General features: G+C 41.8%; 1 protein-coding gene across 22 annotated transcripts in view; it reads right to left on the bottom strand.

The window, feature by feature from the left end:
* Window positions 1-16,915, bottom strand: part of B3GALNT1 (beta-1,3-N-acetylgalactosaminyltransferase 1 (Globoside blood group)) — a 33,669-nt gene extending 16,754 nt beyond the window's left edge. For 7 of the 22 annotated variants that reach the window (XM_070373891.1, XM_070373874.1, XM_070373867.1 and 4 more), the window contains exons 1-2: window positions 16,228-16,421; window positions 13,248-13,336 (exon numbers count right to left, since the gene is read on the bottom strand). The gene's annotated coding sequence lies outside the window, so the exon portion shown is untranslated. Of the gene's footprint in view, window positions 1-12,809; window positions 12,847-13,247; window positions 13,337-15,465; window positions 15,481-16,227; window positions 16,425-16,504; window positions 16,701-16,766 lie in introns of those variants that run through there. The other 15 variants (XM_070373907.1, XM_070373881.1, XM_070373826.1 and 12 more) reach the window with 11 other exon arrangements.
* Window positions 16,916-21,726: the final 4,811 nt, after the last annotated feature.

Genomic DNA, 21,726 nt, shown 5'->3' with positions numbered 1-21,726 from the left:
TGAAGAGGAACTAAAAAGCCTCTTGATGAAAGTGAAAGAGGAGAGTAAAAAGTTGGCTTAAAGCTCAATATTCAGAAAACGAAGATCATGGCATCTGGTCCCATCACTTCATGGGAAATAGATGGGGAAACAGTGGAAACAGCGTCAGACTTTATTTTTTTGGGCTCCAAAATCACTGCAGATGGTGACTGCAGCCATGAAATTAAAAGACGCTTACTCCTTGGAAAGAAAGTTATGACCAACCTAGACAGCATATTCAAAAGCAGAGACATTACTTTGCCAACAAAGGTCCGTGTAGTCAAGGCTATGGTTTTTCCAGTGGTCATGTATGGATGTGAGAGTTGGACTGTGAAGAAGGCTGAGCACTGAAGAATTGATGCTTTTGAACTGTGGTGTTGGAGAAGACTCTTGAGAGTCCCTTGGACTGCAAAGAGATCCAACCAGTTCATTCTGAAGGAGATCAGCCCTGGGATTTCTTTGGAAGGAATGATGCTAAAGCTGAAACTCCAGTACTTTGGCCACCTCATATGAAGAATTGACTCATTGGGAAAGACTCTGATGCTGGGAGGACTGGGGGCAGGAGGAGAAGGGGACAACAAAGGATGAGATGGCTGGATGGCGTCACTGACTCTATGGACATGAGTCTGAGTGAACTCCGGGAGATGGTGATGGATAGGGAGGCCTGGTGTGCTGCGATTCATGAGGTTAGAAAGAATCGGACACGACTGAGCAACTGAACTGAACTGAATGTTAACTGAGAATCCACACAATGGAATACTATTATTCAGCTATAAAAAGAAAGTACTGACACAGGCTATATAACATTTTATTTAAGATTTCAGAACATGGAGGTGGCTTCACTGGGGAATTCTACCAAACATATAAAGAAGAACTTAAGTCATCATATCACCCTGATACCAAAACCAGATGATACCAAAAAAGAGAATTACAGGCTGATATCTTGGATGAATACAGATGCAAAAATTCTCAACAAAAATTAGCAAATAAAATCCAAGAAAAAGATCATACGAGATAATCATATTGGATTTATACCCAAGTCACAAGGATGGCTCAATGTACGCAAATCAATCAATGTGATACACCACATCAACAAAAGAAAAGAGAAAACCACATAATCATTTCAACAGATGCAGAAAAAGCATCTGATAAAATTCGACATCCATTCATGACAAAAACTCTTTATCAAAGGGGGTGTTAAGGGAACACATCTCAATATAATAGAAACTGTTTATTACAAGCCCACAGTCAACATAATACTCAACAGTGAAAAGCTAAAGGCCATCTCTCACTAAAATCTTTAATAAGACAAGGATGCCCAGTCTCACCACTTCTATTCAACATAGTATTGGAAGTTCTACCCACAGCAGTCAGACAAGAAAAGGATACAAAAGGTATCCAGATTAGAAAAGTGAAAGTGAAGTCGCTCAGTCATGTCCGACTCTTTGCAACCCCATGGATGGTAGCCTAGCCGGCTCCACGGTCCATGGGATTTTCCAGGCAAGAATACTGGAGTGAGCTCCCATTTCCTTCTCCAGGGAATCTTCCCAACCCAGGGATTGAAACCAGATCTCCTGCATTGCAGACAGATGCTTTACTGTCTGAGCCACCAAGGAAGTCCCCAGATTAGAAGGGAAGAGGTAAAACTGTCATTATAGGCAGATGACATGATTCTATATATAGAAAACCCTAAAGACTCCACACAAAAACTACTAGATAAACAAACCCAGTAAAGTAACACAAAATTACCATACGGAAATCTGCTGCATTTCTTTACACTGGGCTTCCCTGGTGGCTCAGTTGGTAAAGGATCTGCCTGCAATGCGGGAGACCTGCATTTCTTCACGCTGACAGTGTAACTTTTAAAATCGCATCAAAAACAAACAAAAAAACTTTGACCAAGGAGGTTAAAGACTTACAGGTGGAGAATTATAAGACACTGATAAATGAAACTGAGGCTGATTCAAAGAAATAAAGCCCATGCTTTTGGATGGGAAGAATTAATATTGTTAAAATGACCATACCCAAAGCAATCTACAGGACTGTTATCTCTGTTAAATTACACATGACATTTTTTACACAACTAGAACATATAATCCTAAAATTTATATGGACTCACAGAAGACCCAGAATTACCAAAGCAATCCTGAGGAAAAAGATGAAAACTGGAGGCTTAACCCTCCCAGGCTTCAGGCAACATTACAAAGTGACAATATTCAAAACAACATGGTATTGGCACAAAAATAGATATATGAATCAATGGAACAGAATAGAGAGCCAGAAATAAATCCATAAGCCTATGGTTGTTGAATCTTTGACAAAGGAAGCAAGAATAAAATATATTATGGAGGAAATAGTCTTTTCAGCAAATTGTGTTGAGATAGCTGGAAAGCTGCATGTAAACCAAAGAGATTAGAACATTCCCTCAGTCATACACCAAAATAAAACTCAAAACAGCTTAAAGACTTAAATATAAATGAAGTGAAAGTTGCTTAGTCACGACCAACTCTTTGCAACCCCATGGGTTGTAATCTATGGAATTCTCCAGGCCAGAATACTGGAGTGGGTAGCCTTTCCCTTCTCCAGGGGATCTTCCCAACCTAGGGATTGAACCCAGGTCTACCCACATTGCAGGTGGATTCTCTACCAGCTGAGCCACAAGGGAAGCCCAAGACATGACATAGTAAATCTCCTAAAAGAGAACACTGACAACATATTCTCTAACATAAACTGTAGCAATATTTTCTTAGGTCTGTCTCCTAAGGCAATAGAAATAAAAACAAAAATAAATGAATGGGATCTAATTAAACTTACAAGTTTTTGCAAAGAAAAGAAACTGTAAACAAAATGCAAAAACAAACCCAAGACTGAGAAAGATATTTGCAAATGATGCAACTGACAAGGGCTTAATTTCCAAAATACACGAACTGCTCACACAACTCAATAACAAAAAAGGAAACCCAATCCAAAAATGGGCAGACCTAAATAGACATTTCTCTAATGAAAACACACAGATGGCCAATAGGCACATGAAAAGATGTTCAATTTTGCTAATTATTAGAGAACTGCAAATGAAAACTACAGTTAGGTATCACTTCAACAGGTCATTAAAGTCTATATGTAACAAATGCTGAAGAGGTATAGAGAAAAGGGAAATCTCGATACTGTTGGTGGGAATACAAATTGGTACAGCCACTATAGAAAGCAGCATGGAAGTTCCTCACAAAACTAAAACTAGAGTTACAATATGATCCAGCAACTCTACTCCTTGGCATACACCCAGAAAAAACTCTAATTTGAAAAGATATGTGAAGCCCAGTGTTTATAACAGCACTATTTACAATAGCCAAGACATGGAAGCAAACTAAATGTCCACCAAAAGATGAATGAATTAAAAAAAAAAAGTGGAAAATTTTCAGCTGTAAAGAAGAATAAAATAATGCTAACTACAGCAACCTGAATGGACCTACAGATTATCACACTAAGTGAAGTCAGAAAAAGACAAATACCATCTGGCATTATTTATATGTGGAATCTCAAAGAGGATACAAATGAACTTATTTACAAAACAGAAACAGACTCAAAGACATAGAAAACAAACTTATGGTTACCAAAGGGGAAGACGGATATGAGATAAATGAGGAGTCTGGGACTGGCAGATACAAACAACTATATGTAAAGCAGATAAACAACAAGGGCTTACTACATAAGAGGGAACTATATTCAATATCCTGTCTGCTCATGCTTGTGCTCAGTTGTGTCTGACTCTTTGCGACTCTTTGGACTGTAACTCACCGGGCTTCTCTGTCCATGGGATTCTCCTGGCAAGAACACTGGAGTGGGCTGCCATTTCCTCCTTCAGGGCATCTTCCCGACCCAAGAATCGGACCTGCGTCTTCTGCGGCTCCTCCATTGGCAGGTGGGTTCTTTACCCCTGAACTACCTGGGAAGCCCATATTCTCTAAGTACTGACATGGAATATATATACGTGAAGAAGTATAGAACAATGTTTATGTTAACTTTTCTGTTAGAAAGGAAGAAGAAAGAGAGCAAACATTTGTATGTACATAAGAAAAACAGTCCAGATACACATATAGAACAGAGAGGACATAGTGAACAGAGAGGAACAGGGTAGAGAAGAAAGAAAGGTGAGAGCACTCCTTTCTGTATTACTTTGTTACACTACTTGCTATCACTTTGTTAGATTACTCAATCCAACTTTGTATTACTTTGTAATATTACTTTTACATTAACAATGCAATTACTAAGTAACAATGTAATTTAGTAACAATTAATTACTAATATTATGGGGCTTCCCTTATAGCTCAGTTGGGAAAGAATCTGCCTGCAATGCAGGAGACCTGGATTCGATTCCTGGGTCGGGCAGATCCCCTGGAGAAGGAAGTGGCAACCCACTTCAGTATTCTTGCCTGGAGAATCTCATGGACAGAGGAGCCTGGGGGGCTACACTCCACGGAGTTACAAGAATCAGACATGACTTAGGGACTAAACCACCACCACTAATATTATAATTAGTAATTTAATATTATATTGTTATATTACATCATTACTTATACATATTTTAAATAGTATTTTGATTCTTGATACTTGAATACATTACAATTCAAAACAAGGAAAATAAAATTTTTCCCTCCCCATTTAAAAAAGTGCTGCTTATAAGAATGCACTGGGTATAACTAAAACAATCCTTACAGAAAATTAACTTTTAAAAATAATGTACTTTTTTCAAAAAAAGTAGTATTACTTTATATATTTTTTGTATCCATGTGATATATTTTCACTGGCATATAGTTTACGTAAAGTTCATCATTTTTATTGTACTATTCTGTAAGTTTTGATGCTCATGTAACCACCAACACAATCAAGATCCCAAACAGCTCCATCACAACAATCTACTAGCGTTCCTTTGTAATCAGTTCCTCCCCCAATCCCCAGGCGACAACTGATTTTTTCAGCCCTATAGTTTTGTCTTTACCAGAAAGCACATAAATGAAATAAAATGTTATGCAGACTTTTTTTAGTATGTCTTCTTTCATCAGCATTAACAGATAACATAGTGGCTCAGATGGTAAAGAATCTGCCAGCAATGTGGGAGACCCAGGTTTGATCCCTGGAGAAGAGAATCTTCACTTCAACCCAGTCCAGAATTCTTGCCTGGGGCATTCCATGGATAGAGAAGCCTGGTGGGCTACAGTCCATGGGGTCACAAAGAGTTGGACACAACTGAGCAAATTTAAAAACAGATTGAAAATAAATGATCTGAGTACAAGAAGTTCAAAAAATTCCAATGTTACTACTAAGAAAGTAAAAGGAATAATAAGATAAAACAGAAAATAATGAAAAACAAAAAACCAATAAGGATGACTTAGCAACTAAACAATGAACAAAAGATAACAGATAAAATAAAACCTGTGTCTTTCAGTGGAATCCGACAAGACAGTTAAAAGAAATGAACTGGATTTGCACATGGTGTGTTCATTTGAACAGTTCTCAAAATTAAAATGTTGAGTAAAAATACAAGTTGAATGATTACACCATTATATATATACCATATATAATACCATTTAGATAAACAGTTGTAAACTGTACACAGGAAAGAGCGAGTTTTTAGAAGCAGCTATAAAACTGTTTTTTAAAGGAACACCTTCCACACTAAGCAGTGTGGGTGTTACTATGAAAGAATGAAGGGGGCATGTGGGAAACATGGGAAAAAGTAGATTAGACACAAATACTATAAAGTATTAGCAGTTGTTAACCCAGGGTGATAGAAATGCAGGTTTTCTCTTATGTTCATAGTTTTCTTTGTATTTCAAATTATCAAAACAGGAAAAACAAATAACAAAAATGCAATTAGACGGCTCACTTTCCATCTTGGTTGCAGCACTTAGTGGCTGCATGACCTTGGAGAAGTTAACTTCTCAAAAGCGTCTTCTTCCAGATATAAATCAAGCATCGATACCAGTTTGGTTATTATGAGGTTTACATGGGGAGCATGAATTAACCAGTCAGTACTGGGGCACTCAGCAGTTTCTGAAGGTAAATGACATCCAGCCATGCAGACAAAGGCCCATATTGTAATGCCGCAGAAATCCAGCTGGCCCCACCTGAGCTCTGGAAGCAGCTCATACTGTGACAGCTGGGGCAACTTAGGAAGGCTGAGCAGTAGGCTTGATGAACACTGACACTGTTCTAAACCCCATGCCCAACGAGAGGGACAGAAAGAAAAACCTAAAACATTAATGCATAGAAAAACACAAAAGGGCCCGACATGGACACTATGATTTTATATCACTTTTCACTCTCAAGAAATAAATTATATTTATAATTTTAAAATACTTTCCATTTAAAAAAAAATAAACTTGTGATTGTATTAACTGCACAGGCATTCACCAACTAGACTCTAAATAATTTAAACTAAGCAAACCATCTTCTCTGTCTCACAAGTCTAGCACAATGCTGGGTACATAGCAGGTTACCAGTAATTACTTGTTGATTTGGTGGTTGGAGTACGACAGCTTCCCAGGGGGTGCTAGTGGTAAAAAACCACCTGCCAAAGCAGGAGACATAAAAGACTCGGGTTTGATCCCTGTGTCAGGAAGATCCCTTGGAGAAGGAAATGGCAACCCACTCCAGTACTCATGCCTGGAGAATCCCATGGACAGAGGAGCCTGAGCCTGGTGGGTTACAGCCCATAGCGTTGCAGAGTCGGACATGACTGCAGCAACTCAGCATTATCATCACTACAACAGCTGAAGAAAAATCTCAAATAATAGAAGAGCCCAGAAAACCTCCAGAGACAAAACAGTGGTCAGCTTCTAGATTATTAAGTATGCAAATACTTTAAATATCCAAACCACCATCTTCAGAGAAGGAACTGGCGCCTCAGTTATTAGGCATAGGACTTTATGGCAGCCAAAGATGGCTGCATCTGTGTCTTACCTTCAGGGGTTACAGAACCTCAAAAGGGCTGTGACAAAAAGACTGGAAATCATTCAAACTATTTTTTTTTCATTCAAACTATTATTACTATTTTTTTATTGGGGTGTAGTTGCTTTACAATTTTATTGGTTTCTGGTATACAACAAAGTGAATCAGCTATAACTATATATATATCTCCTATCTCCTCAACCTTAGCTCAGCTGGTAAACAATTCACCTGCAATGCAGGAGACTGTGGTTCAATTCTTGGGTCAGGAAGATCCCCTGGAGAAGGGATAGGCTACCCAGTCCAGTATTCTGGCCTGGAGAATTCCATGGACCATATATTCCATGGGGTTGCAAAGAGTTGGACATAACTTAGAGACTGTCACTTCCTCAACCTCCCTCCCACCCCCTATCCCACTCTCATAGGTCACCACAGAGCACCGAGCTGAACTCCCTGGGCTGTACAGAGCTTCCCACTAGCTATCAATTTTACACACAGTAGCGTACATATGGAGAGTTTTTCAGAGTTCTTAATATATTAATGTACATTTTCTGAGAAGAGGATATGTTGTGCAACGTTTCTCAAACTTACCTGAACAAAGAACCTATTTTAAATTTCACAGCCTGTGGCAAGACTAGAATTTTGCATTTCGGGAAATCCTGTCCTAGAACATCTTGTATTCACTGAATTGTGAAACTAATTTTAATAATTTAACAAATAAATATTTAAATAGTTGAAATAAAAACAAAAACAAAAAGCTGAACAAACTGGTTCAATTAATGGAAATTGAAAAATCTTTACTGAGATACAACTGCGTAGCCAATGACACGGCTACTATACCTCAGGCAGAACAGGCAACAATGTGTATGTCTGTTTAAGGACACCCAAAAATGTTCATGAAAGTTCTTAACAGCACACTATTCATGACAGCCCCAACCTGGAAACAACCCATGATAGAAGAAAGAAATTTAGAGAATAGCACTTTATGCAAAATGAAGACAAACTACAACCTCCCATGACACCATGGAGAATCTCTCAACCATAATGGTGAGCTAAAGAAGCCAGGTGCCTGAAGAAGAGACATTATGATGCTGTTTACACCAACTTGAAAAGCAGGCAGAAGTAATTTGCTGCTGCTGCTAAGTCACTTCAGTCGTGTCCGACTCTGTGCAACCCCATAGACGGCAGTCCAACAGGCTCCCCCGTCCCTGGGATTCTCCAGGCAAGAACACTGGAATGGGTTGCTATTTCCTTCTCCAATGCGTGAAAGCGAAAAGTGAAAGTGGAGTCGCTCAGTCGTGCCCGACCCTCAGCGACCCCATGGACTACAGCCTTCCAGGCTTCTCTGTCCATGGGATTTTGCAGGCAAGAGTACTGGAGTGGGTTGCATTGCCTTCTCCAAGAAGTAATCTATGGTGTTAGAATTCAGGACAGTGGTAACCCCTGGGGAGAGGGAGGAAATACAATTGGGAGAATCTGGAGAGGACCTTTAGGGGTGCTGGCCATGTGCTATTTCTCTATCTACATGGTGGCTACAGGTGTGGTCACTCTAATAATTTATCTTCTAACTTGTACACTTTTCTTTTTGCACACCATACTCCAACAGAAAGGTAAAAAGAGCTTGGCAGTTCAATCAGTTATCTGTTTATTCAGATACCGTGTGCAATCTATGTAGGCAGGTGTCCACACGATATGCTGGCCCTGAGTGTCCCAACTGTGGGAAGAGCACCAGGCACTAAGTCATGTCATCTTCAAGAGAGTCCACGATTTAAGGAGCTTTTAGGACCTTTACTGTTCACATTTAACAGGTGAGTAAACTAAGGCTTAGGGAAGAGTTGATATCTTGCCCAAAGTCACAGGCTATAAACAAAGGTAAACACAGATAGAACCAAAATCAAATAGAACTCCAAACCTCACATTCCTGGCCACTGCCCTTCCTATCCTCGGGCGTCTGCTGCAACCCTCATGACCAGAGCTACCCTGAGTGGGGTGAAACGTCTTCTAACCACTGAACCTTGAGAGAAACAGTAAAGTGGCATCTCAGCCTTACCATCTTTATACAGCAAGACTCAAGATGCCCATTCTCAAAACCTGACATATGAGTTATTAATAACAGTCAAAAATAATAACTAACAATTCATGCAGGTATGGACCTTTCATTTTGCATCAGAAACATGCTGGGTACAAGAAAATAAACTGGAGGCATGGGTGGAGGGATCAGGTCAAATACAAGGGTTCCAGGGAAACGGAAAAGAGCATTATGGCAATGGTATAATTATTTAAGCCAAAATAATCTGATATTCTTCCCTGGGGTACAAAAACGTTGCTTCTTTTCTGCAAAGTGAAAATTAATTTAATTATTTAAAAAACATATACAATGTTTCTAATTACAAATGTATGTTCATCAGAGAACTGTGAATGCAAAAACAAAGACAATAAAAGCTGAAAGGTAATGTTCAATTTTGAAGACAGGAGAAAGCAGGGGAAAAACAGCATATTCATTAGAAGATATAATTACAATCTAAAAAACTTTCAACAGGTTAGAATAGAGCCAAAGCAAGATGAAATCTGGTGAAAACAAATTTACTGATCTGTGTCAGAGTTCAAAGAACCAACTGGACAAGAGAGGATGGGAGATCATTTTAACAGCAGTCGAAGTTACGAACTTAAATATTTTAGTTGAGTGTGCACTCAATATGAAGAAAGCTGGTGATGTAAAGGAGTAACTGGATAGTGAGGACACAAGGATTCTAGTTCCAAGGGCTGAAGAAGGGGACAAGTTACTGAATTTTGGGCGTTGCTTCTCTCATTAGAATCTTTAAGAGAGTGGGCCAGATACTTCTCAGGCCCTGTCTAGTTCCAGTAGAACACAGACAATGTTCATTTTTATAGCTGCTGAGTCCCCAATGTCTAGGACAGAAAGCATTTCCCAAGTGCTTGTAAATGAATGACAATGCTTACATAAATTCTACAAGTTAATACCATAATGTGTCCTGCCAAAACACACACACACTAAAACCCCTAATACACTCTTAGGTTCAAGAAACAGGAAAAAGTCTGGGCAAAAGGGATCATAATCCTATAGCCACATATATGTTCCATTTTAAAAAGAAAACTGACAAGTTAGATTTAGTGCAGAGGAAGGTTAGGGGTTTATCATCTCCCACAATAAGGACTGTATGAAGTAGTGGCTGAAGGAACTGGGGCATATTCTGTTCTGGGGAAAACAAAAGCTTAGAAGGACCATGATAGATGCTTTCAGATACTTTGAACAATACATCAGTGTAACTCTGGGAGGCAGATGGAAGCCTAAGGATAAAAATCAGTGGGAAGATTCAGTACAGATGACTGTACTAGAAGGGGCTGCTGCTCACCAACAGAAATCTTGAAGCAGTAGGCAGAAATTTTCAAAGATTAATTCCTTACTGAGTTTTAAGTTATTTTAGATAACTTCTAAGGTCCCTTCCAACTTCAAGATTCCATAACTTTGCTATTCATGTTTAAAATGTAGTATATAGAGGATTTCTCTGGTGGTCCAGTGGCTAAGATTCCCCACTCCCAATGCAGGGGATCCAGGTTTGATCCCTGGTCAGAGAACTAGATCCCACATGCCGTTAACTAAGGCTGAGGACAGCCAAATAAATAAATGTTAAAAATAAAATAAAATGTAGGATATAGAAAACGTTTCATTTTGCATAACAGTTTAAAGTTGTTCCATTTTTAAGAATGGATTTGAAATACAATGAGTTCAAGAAAACCATTCGTATTAAGCCTAACTCTGTGGTTATACAGTTTGAGGCAGACAGTGAGTATAAATACCTAAAGCTTCATTATCATTTCCCCATTCTGCCCTTGCACCCCCTGCTGGTGGCAGCAATACCACCTTCAGATACTCAGATGTGTGGGAGGAATGCCCTTCATTCCAGCCTCATTAGAGTAGAAGCCTCCAGTCTTCTGCCTATTGAGGTAGAAGACACCTGGGCTTTTAAAAACATATTTTAAAAAGGCATATACTGTTTATAAACAAGGTATTTTAGTATAGGAATAACAATAGAAGGGAATACAGCGCTCTGCAGCCATGGGCTCCACTAAATTTTGATTAAAAATGTTAAAAAAAAAAATTCAAAAAGTTCCCAAAAGCAAAACTTGAATTTGCCATGTGCACTGGCAACTATTTACATATAATTTACCTTGTATTTACAAATAACATAACTAAATGTTATCGTTTACATAACATTTATATTAGGCATTAGAAGTAACCTAGAGATGATTTAAAGTATATGGAGGATGTGCATGGATTATATGCAACTATTATGCCATCTTAAGGACTTGTGATGCATTTTGGTATCTGAGGAAGCCCTAGAACTACAGATAGAGGACATCTGTATTTTACAGATTTCTGCAGTTGTGGAGTGTAGGATCTTTAGGCTGAGAAAGATGAACAGCAGTCAAAAGTAGCAGGACCTGCCAATCTGCAATTTTCTCTTTGCTTTTGGCCCTATATGCAACTGTATCCAACACACACACATACACACACAGAGTCTACTTTTTGTAATTTGTAATACATGTTAGAATTTTAAGCAGGGTTTAAAACATTTTTTTTAATTATTTTTTTAATTGAAGTATAGTTGATTTACAATGTTGTCAGCAGGGTTTGTTTGTTTTAAGGTTAAGTGGACATTTGGGCTTAAGTATGTATCATGTCTATAGCAATTTACAAAGCACATTTCACAACATGGTAAAATGGGTGTCACCATGTCATTTTTTCAGAGACCACTGCAGCCCAAGAACAGGTGGACCTGGAACCCACGTTCAGGTTCAACTCTAAATGCTATGATCCTTCTCTAGAGCACAGCGCCTGTAGAAGAGTCCAACCTCACAGCCTTTCCAGATTCTGGTGCCGGGAACAAAGTGTACAAAAAAGTTGACACAACTCTGCCCTGAGCGGTGGGCAGTCTGAGGGAGTCACATGACAGAGTAGCCTGTGGGAAGAAGCAACAGGATAACCAGGTCCAGAAAAGCTAGAAAAACTGGAAGTGTAGCAAAGATTGAGTAGCAAGTAGCCAGTGCAGCAAAGACTGAGTAGCAAGTCAGGCAGAGTAGCACCAAGGCTGACTTGACAGCTTGGCTGCCTGTCTCTGTTTTGTTAGAGCTTCACTCATTGGAGGAATAGACAGTGAAAGCTGCTCTAGTTAATACTTCTTCCCACTGTGGCCCTAGATGAGGAGTATTAACAGATCTCTTGTCACTCTTGTCTGTCAAACCAAGTTACCGCTTCCCTTGTCCTTAGCTATCTGAATGTATTTCATTCATTCATTCAATACGCTGGACCTATGACAGAGACTGGGCTGCCTGGCCCTCAAGTTTCAAACACAATGCAGAGTGTAGAGGAAGGTTCACAACAGACTGAACATTATGAGCAAAGCCCACCTGGAGAAGATGGAGGAAGACCCCCTACAAGTCACTTCTAGCTTTACCATGCCTTCCCTTCTCTTCTAATTCACAATGTATCAAAAGCTCTGGTTGCAAAAGCAAATCAATATTTATTATATGCAGCAATGTACTAAGACAAAATCAATGCTCATAGTCACAAAAAAGATATTTGCCAAAGAGCCTATTAAGCAGATTGCAACTCTTGAATCTGTTGTGCCAGGCCATTTAAAAGCACCCTGTTTGACTCTCCCATTATGAATCTCATTCATGAAGTTGTAGCTTGGGTACCTACTACACAGTGAGCAGGGATGAGCGATGATAGCTGTTAGAGATGCAACAGAAAAGCGTATTTGGCTTGGACATTATATATGGTGGCAGAAGGGATAAAGGCATTTCCTAAAACAGGGTTCTACCTGTATTATCCAATAGTGAACAGAACAGAGCTGGAGACTGGACACAGAGACAAGGCAAATCATGTGAAAGGGAAGAAAAAGAGAGAAATATTCAATTGAGTATTTTTTTAGGGAAAAAGAGAGTTGAGTCTGATCTTGAGTTGAATATGATCACTAAATGTAGTATATATAGCTATGTTTTCCTGAGATACCATGGTGTTTTATGATTGATTATATATATATATATATATACACATACATATATCTTTATATAATCTTAAATGGTTTAATTGAGCTTAACTCTTTCAACTCCTCGAATCTTTTAGGGAAAGAAATATAGTAGAATATACAACAAAACTTGCAGCTGCATAAATGATCCTTAAAATCTTATAAAGGAGACTATTATATGCAATTTTAACCAATATGGATAATTTCTCAATTAAAATAAGATGGGCTTACCTGTAGAATTTCACATGAGACTAAAGTACCAGCTGAAGTGTTTTGTTTTCCATATTCCATGCTTTAATTACAAGATTTGCCATGAACTACTGAACAGAAGAACAAGAAAAAGAATTTATTTCAGTCATAACAACATTGGACATGATAACATCTAAAATTAATGTTCTACGAACTTATGGTTGTGGGGGAAGGGGAGGGATAGTTGGGGAGTTTGGGATCAACATGTACACACTGCTACATGGATAAGCAACAAGCACCTATTCCTGTAAGGAACATGGAACTCTGCTCAATGGTATGTGGCAGCCTGGATGGGAGAGGAGTTTGGGGGAGAATGGATTCATGTATATGTATGTCTGAGTCCCTTTGCTGTTCACCTGAAACTATCACAACATTGTTAATCAGCTACATCCCAAAACAAAATAAAATGTTTAAAAAATTCATAAAAGTAATGCTCTATACCTATTATCAACATTATTTTCATTTCTGTTAAAGCTTTGATCCTCTCTTTCTCCTTGCTCTCAAATCACTTCATGCATCTCATCTGGATTTATATTTGACCACTGTCTTGATCACTACAAACAAAGCTAGTGGAGGTGATGGAATTCCAGCTGAGCTACTTCAAATCCTAAGAGATGATATTGTGAAAGTGCTGCACTCAATATACCAGCACTCAAAATTTGGAAAATTTAGCAAGTTTTCATTCCAATCCCAGAGAAGGACAATGCCAAAGAATGTTCAAACTACCGCAAAATTGCACTCATCTCACATGCTAGCAAAGTAATTCTCAAAATCCTCCAAGCTAGGCTTTAACAGTACGTGAACCACAAACTTCCAGATGTTCAAGATGGATTTAGAAAAGACAGAGGAATCAGAGATCAAATTGCCAACATCCGTTGGATCATAGAAAAAGCAAGAGAATTCCAGAAAAACATCTACTTCTGCTTCACTGACTATTCTAAACCCTTTGACTGTGTGGATCACAACAAACTGTGGAAAATTCTGAAAGAGATGGGAATACCGTACCACCTTACCTGCCTCCTAAGAAACCTGTATGCAGGTCAGGAAGCAACAATTAGAACTGGATATGGAACAACGGACTGGTTCCAAGTTGGAAAAGGGGTACATGAAGGCTGATTATTGTCAACCTACTTATTTAACTTATATGCAAAGTACATCATGCAAAATGTTGAGCTGCATGAAGCACAAGTTGGAATCAAAGACTGCCGGGAGAAATATCAATAACCTTAGATATGCAGATGACACCATCCCTTATGGCAGAAAGAGAAGAGAAACTAAAGAGCCCCTTGATGAAAGCAAAAGAGGAGCATGAAAAAGCTGGTTTAAAACTCAACATTCAAAAAACAAAGATCATGGCATCTGGTCCCATCACTTCATGACAAATAGATGGGGAAACAATGGAAACAGTGACAGACTTTCTTTTCCTGGGCTCCAAAATCACTGCAGATGGTGACTGCAGCCATGAAATTAAAAGATGGTTACTCCTTGGAAGAAAAGCTATGACAAACCTAGACAGCATATTAAAAAGCAGAGACATTACTTTGCCAACAAAGGTCCATCTAGTCAAAGCAATGGTTTTTCCAGGGGTCATGTATGGATATGAGAGTTGGACTGTGAAGAAGGCTGAGCAGTGAGGAATTGATGCTTTTAAACTGTGGTATTGGAGAGTCGCTTGGAATGCAAGGAGATCAAGCCAGTAAATTCTAAAGGAAATCAGTACTGAATATTCACCAGAAGGACTGATGCTGAATCTGAAGCTCCAATACTTTGGCCACCTGATGTGAAGAACTGATTCATTGGAAAAGACCTTGATGCTGGGAAAGATTGAAGGCAGGAGGAGAAGGGGATGACGGAGGATGAGATGGTTGGATGGCATCACCGACTTGATGGACACTGAGTTTGAGCAAGCTCTGGTAGATGGTGAATGACAGGGACGTCCGGCGTGCTGCAATCCATGGGATCGCAAAGAGTCTGACACCACTGAGCAACTGAACAACTGTCTAGATAACATGTTTTATTTTCAGGACTGAAATTACCCAACAACCATTCGTTTGAATGAACTTTCTGTTGAGGAGGAAAAAAGAGTCTTAGACTCTTACCTCTAAATAGTAAATAGTTCCTTTCTCTACACTGATACAGGTTCAAGGTATGCTTTTATCAGGTATCAACACATTTTGAGAGCAAAAACTCAGCTCCCTACCTCTGTCTAAGCCGCCTGGGGGAAAAAGGGCCAAACACAAAGCCGTTCCCAGCTGAGGACTGCAAACTCAAATCTTCCTTAACTCTAAAAACAGAGGGAAAAAAAAAAAAAAACTTGTGGCTGACAAAGAAGCCACCTCCTAAACGCTAGAGAGGAAAGAAAACCACCTCTGCTTTGCAAATTTCCCTCCTAGAAAAGCAGTGAGAAGTGGAAGAGAAAGAAGGACTACGGAATGCTACTCCTGCTTCTTGCTGGTATCATTACTTACTGCTTGAAAAAGTGAGGCTCCATTACACCTTCAAGGTTTCCTTTAAAATGACTTGTAGGCTTGCTAAGACCGCCTCTTAAAAATCACATAGCCTCAGCCCCTGGAGGTTTCCTCCTCCCTCTTGCCAATTCGCCCGCCCATCCTTCTTAGGTCCATATTCTTTCCAATCCGTCTCCAGGGAGGGAGGGATTCCCACAATTCGGCTTCTGGGCCCTTCCCCAGAGTCTGGGCAATGAATTACCCCAGGCCTGCTGGGGAATCCGACACCGAAACACCATCCCGTTTCCTCCCCCGCCGACTCGGCCAAAGAGCCACCGGCTGCTCCTAGAATGTGCCACCTGAGCGGCCCAAGGCGACGGGCTGGGGTGGGTTGCGCCCTGGGGCGGGTCAGGGAGGACAGCGGGCTCCTTCTAGCCTCGGCCTGGCCCCACCACGCAGCCCGGCGCTCCGCGATGTCGCCCACAGCCCCACGGGGCCCCAACTCCCGCGCTCACCCGGTGGGGCAGCTGAACGTCGCGGAGGCCAGAGCCCCAGGGCTCGGCTGATCGCGGTTCCACCCCAGCCGCGCTCCGGGAGAGGGCCTGAGGAGTAGGGGGCACCGCCCTGCCCGCCTCCCAGCCGAGCCGCCCCGGCCCGGGTGTCCCTGAAGAGGGCGCGGCGCGAAAGGAGCGGGCCCTAGGGCCACGCCCGCCACCCAGCCCGGGGAGTCGAGGCGGGAGGGTGTGCTCTCCAAGGCTTCCGCGCCTCCCTAGAGACCCTGCCCACACTCACCTCCAGCGCAGGGCGCGCACCCTGCTCCGACGCGGGCAGGAGGCGGACTGTCCCTCCCTGCGCGCACACGCAGCCTCCCGCAGCCACACGCACGGCCGGGCGCGCGCAGACCACGCGCCGCGCCCGGAGCCCCTCGCTAGCTCGCTCGTACGCAAGCGCGAGCCCCGGACCCAGCTAGAGGGCGCGGGGATCTGCCCCCAGCCCTCCGCGGTGGTCCGGGCGCGCGCTCTGGATCCTTGCCATCAGTTTGCATGTCACTCACCGGGTTGCTAGGTAGGCAATTTACAGTTGAGCCTAGCCGGGGTGAGTGGATGTAGTGGCCGACTTCGGAAAGGATTTCGGTTTAAGACACGCTCCTATTTGCTCTCCTAGCCCTATTTTCAAGTTGCGTAAATGCCCGGCCTCGAGGCAATCTGGGAGGGATTTACTTATTGCACTCCGCACAGAGCTAGGAAGGAAAGAAGAAACCCTGGGGAGTTCTTTTGCTCTCGCGTAAGAAATGCGCGTTTTCCTTTTAGAATCTGTAGAAAACGGAGGGTGGGATACGTCGGGGTTACAATGGTCCAGGGTGTGAACGTAAGTCCCTGGCGTCGCGCGCTCTGGTGAAATGCCGCTCAGTACTCTTGGCATCTGGTCCCATCACTTCATGGGAAATAGATGGGGAAACAGTGGAAACAGTGTCAGACTTTATTTTGGGGGGCTCCAAAATCACTGCAGATGGTGATTGCAGCCATGAAATTAAAAGACGCTTACTCCGTGGAAGAAAAGTGATGACCAACCTAGATAGCATATTGAAAAGCAGAGGCATTACTTTGCCAACAAATGTCCGTCTAGTCAAGGCTATGGTTTTTCCTGTGGTCATGTATGGATGTGAGAGTTGCACTATGAAGAAAGCTGAGCGCCAATGAATTGATGCTTTTGAACTGTGGTGTTGGAGAAGACTCTTGAGAGTCCCTTGGACTGCAAGGAGATCCAACCAGTCCATTCTGAAGGAGATCAGCCCTGGGATTTCTTTGGAACGACTGATGCTAAAGCTGAAACTCCAGTACTTTGGCCACCTCATGCGAAGAGTTGACTCATTGGAAAAGACTGTGATGCTGGGAGGGATTGGGGGCAGGAGGAGAAGGGGACGACAGAGGATGAGATGGCTGGATGGCATCACTGACTCGATGGACATGAGTCTGAGTGAACTCTGGGAGATGGTGATGGACAGGGAGGCCTGGCGTGCTGCGATTCATGGGGTCGCAAAGAGTCCTACACGACTGAGCGACTGAACTGAACCGAACTGACTCTTCCTTTGCCCTGGAGAATTCAGAGGAAGTCTGTACCACCAAACTGCTGCTCCCTGGGAGGAATGGAGAGGCTTTGAGGCACGGGAGCTGAGTGTGCTGTTTTTGAGGCGTGCCTCTGGTTGTACCGGTCTCTGGGTGGCAGTTGTTGAATTAACACAGGAATAGTATTTCCTCTCCTCTCTTGGCACCCTTACGTGGTGCCGTCTGAAAACTGCTTCCCATTCTGTTGTACTGTGAACCGTTTGGCTGCACCATTGCAGTGTGAAAAGCTGGAAGAATAGTTCAGTGAACGCCCATGTCCATTCCTCCAAGAAATGAGTAACTCTTAACATTTTGCTTTCTTTCTGTGCTGTCTCTTGCCTGAATAAAGACAAAGACATTCTTCAGTGCAACCACATTAGAAACTAAATCACATCGAAGAAACTTGGTAATTTGATATCACCTAATTCTGAAGGAGATCAGCCCTGGGATTTCTTTGGAAGGAATGATGCTAAAGCTGAAACTCCAGTACTTTGGCCACCTCATGCAAAGAGTTGACTCATTGGAAAAGATTCTGATGCTGGGAGGGATTGGGGGCAAGAGGAGAAGGGGACGACAGAGGATGAGATGGCTGGATGGCATCACTGACTCGATGGACGTGAGTCTGAGTGAACTCCGGGAGTTGGTGATGGACAGGGAGGCCTGGTGTGCTGCAATTCATGGGGTCACAAAGAGTCGGAAACAACTGAGCGACTGAACTGAACTGAATATCTAGCCCATTTGCAAATTTCTACAGTTTTCAAAAAAGTTTTGTCTTGGTTTTATGGAGAAATAGCCCAATAAAGAGTCATGCATGCCTTTGTTGTTATGGTTGTCTGTTTTATTGGAGAATAAATAGAAAATAAACCTTCTACCTGTTTTTGTGGTATTACGTTTTTGAAGAGTGTGTGCCAATTATTTAACCAAAGGATTCTTTCTTAATTTGTCTGACTTTGTTTTCCTCCTGATGTCATTTCATTTTTTTCTCTAAAAAATTAGATATCACTTTGCCTGTAAGCTCAAAGAAAGGTTGAGAGGTTTGATTGCTGTTGTTCAGTCACAAAGTCATGTCCTACTCTTTGCAACCCCATGGACTGCAGAACGACAGGCTTCCCTGTCCTTCACTATCTTCTGGAGTTTGCGCAAAGTCATGTCCATTGAGTCGATGATGCCATCCAACCATCTCCTCCTCTGCTGCCCCTTTCTCCCCCTGCCCTCAATCTTTCCCAGCATCAGGGTCTTTTCCAATGAGTTAGCTCTTTGAATCAGGTGGCCAAAGTATTGGAGCTTAGGTATCAGTCCTTCTGATGAATATTCAGGGTTGATTTCTTTTAGGACTGACTGGTTTGATCTTCTTACTGTCCAAGAGACTCTTAAGAGTCTTCTCTAGCACCACAATTTGAGAGCATCAATTCTTTGGTTTGATTAGATGGCAAGAACCCTTATAAGATGGCACACTTTATGAGGTGCTCTTCTTATTGTTTTCCTTCAGGAAGAACATTTTAAATATTAAGCACCTGTTTATTCCTTGATCCCTGCAAGGAGAACATAGGTTACAAATCTACTCACTTAGGCAGATGGAGTAATCATTTGGATTATTCTGGTACCTCCTACTTTAGATCACCTAATGTTAGAAGCCTCATTAAATTACATACTCACTTCGTTCAAAGAACAGTAAAATTCTGTACTTGGTGAAGTTTGAGCCACCTTAGAGTTCTTTTGGATGTGTGTGTGCATGCTAAGTCGCTTTAGTTGTGTCCAACTCTTTGCACCCCGTGGACTGTAACTCTCCAGGCTCCTGTGTCCAACTCTTTGCAACCCCATGGACTGTAACTCTCCAGGCTCCTGTGTCCAACTCTTTGCAACCCCATGGACTGTAACTCTCCAGGCTCCTCTCTCCATGGGATTCTCCAGGCAAGAATACTGGAGTGGGTTCCCATTTCCTTCTCCAAGGGATCTTCCCCAGCCAGGGATTGAAGCCCTATCTCTCGTCTCCTGCATTAGCAGGCAGGTTCTTTACCACTAGTTCCACCTGGGAAGCCCATTCTTATGGATAATTCAAGGGAAAGGCTACCCACTACAGTATTCTTGCCTGGAGAATTCCATGGACTGTATAGTCCATGGGATAGCAAAGAGTCGGACATGACTGAGTGACTTTCACTCGCTCACTGGTAAAAAATAGTGATACTTTCTACAAGGTCTTGTGATGTATTTAAGAAGACATCTTGTGATGTTTTAAGAAGAAAGGATAAAATCCAAGGGAAGTTTCCTGTATTTAACTGAGCAAACCTGAACTCAACTCCCAGTTCCATTCCAATAACAGAAACAAATCTCAGGAATATATAATATATATATGTAGTCTCAGTCTGTGGCTCATATCATAAATATCCAGGAGTGTGAGCTCATCCATTTATGCTCATAAGCTCCACTGGGTGAAATCTAGGTCAAGTTTACACTGTATAACAATGGCCACTTCGACAATTTTTAGTAAGTCAATCTAAGTCAGTGGATCATATCAATGGTTTTTGTTCACATCAGCAAATGAGTGTCTGCTCATCCCTCTGCCAGTTGATCTGAATTTTATCAGAGTCAGCTTTCTAAGAGTCCAAGGCAGAAGCTAGCCTTGGGGCTTCTCTGGTAGCTCAGTGGTAAAGAATCTGCTGCCAATGCAGGAGACACAGTTTAGGTCCCTGGGTCGGGAAGATCCCACAGGTCTCGGAGCAACTAAGCCTGTGGGCCACATCTATTGAGCCTGTGGTCTAGAACCTAGGAACCACAACTACTGAAGCCCATGAGCCCTAGAGCCCGTGCTCCACAACAGGAGAAGCTGCTGCGATGGGAATCTGTGTGCTGCAATGAAGAGTTATCCCTGCTTGCTGCAACTAGAGAAAAGCCCATGCAGGAATGAAGACGGAACACAGCCAAAAATAAAAAAGAAGCTAGCCTTGAAAGTTATGTAACATCATTTTTGGTAACATTTTATTGATCAATAGCAAGCATAGGACTATTCAAGATTCAAGGAGAGAAAAAAAAAGATTCAAGGGGAGAAGATCAGACAAGGCATAAATAGGAGATGAGGCTCATTGTCGGGGTGGGGAGGGAACATATTTGGAAAGGAGCTACCACAGTGCTCTCGGCCAAATGCAAACTTAAATGTGTAGTCTTGATCATAGTGGTCCTTTGCTTAAAATCAGGTGGGGCTGGATCATCTATTTAACTTCAAGCCTAGTCATAACCGGGGCTTCCCTGGTGGCTCAGTTGGTGAAGAATTTGCCTGTAATGCAGGAGACATGGGTTCAATCCCTGGGTTGGGAAGATCCCCTGGAGAATGGAATGGCAACCCACTCCAGTATTCTTGCCTGGAGAATCCCATGGACAGAGGAGCCTGGTGGGCTACAGTCCATGGAATCACAAACAGCTGGACACGACTGGGCAACTAATCACACACTTACACTAGTCATAACTACCCACTCCCAACTGTGATCTACACATTTTCATCAACACTATAGATATGGGGCCATATTTCTTTTTGTTTGCAGATTCTTTGGTTCAACTGCTTCTCCTTTATCAAAGTGGGTTTTTTTCCCCTACAGAAGAGGAAAGAATAGGGATGTGAAATATACACTTAAAAATTATTTATGGTGATTTGAGTTGGATATAGGAGTTAAAAATGGGTGTACGGCAAAATTATTTTTGGATAGTAGCAGTGTAGGTCCAAACACTGGACTTGGTTGACACTCTGTAAATATTCAGATTGGAAGCTGTGGTTATAACTCTTTTCCTGGCTCCAGCCCTAGCAGGTGGTTGTGCCCTTTGCAAAGTGTAAAGTGATTTCTGCCTGCTGGTGCCTTTATCATAGCCATTCTTCACCTCACCTTGGCTGACAGTTCACCTCACCAAGTAAAGAAAGTC

Source organism: Bos mutus, chromosome 1 (genome assembly GCF_027580195.1).
Source record: "Bos mutus isolate GX-2022 chromosome 1, NWIPB_WYAK_1.1, whole genome shotgun sequence".
Classification (NCBI taxonomy): Eukaryota; Metazoa; Chordata; class Mammalia; order Artiodactyla; family Bovidae; genus Bos; species Bos mutus.
Note: the sequence above shows the minus strand (reverse complement) of the source record. Positions and strands in the feature narration are given on the sequence as shown.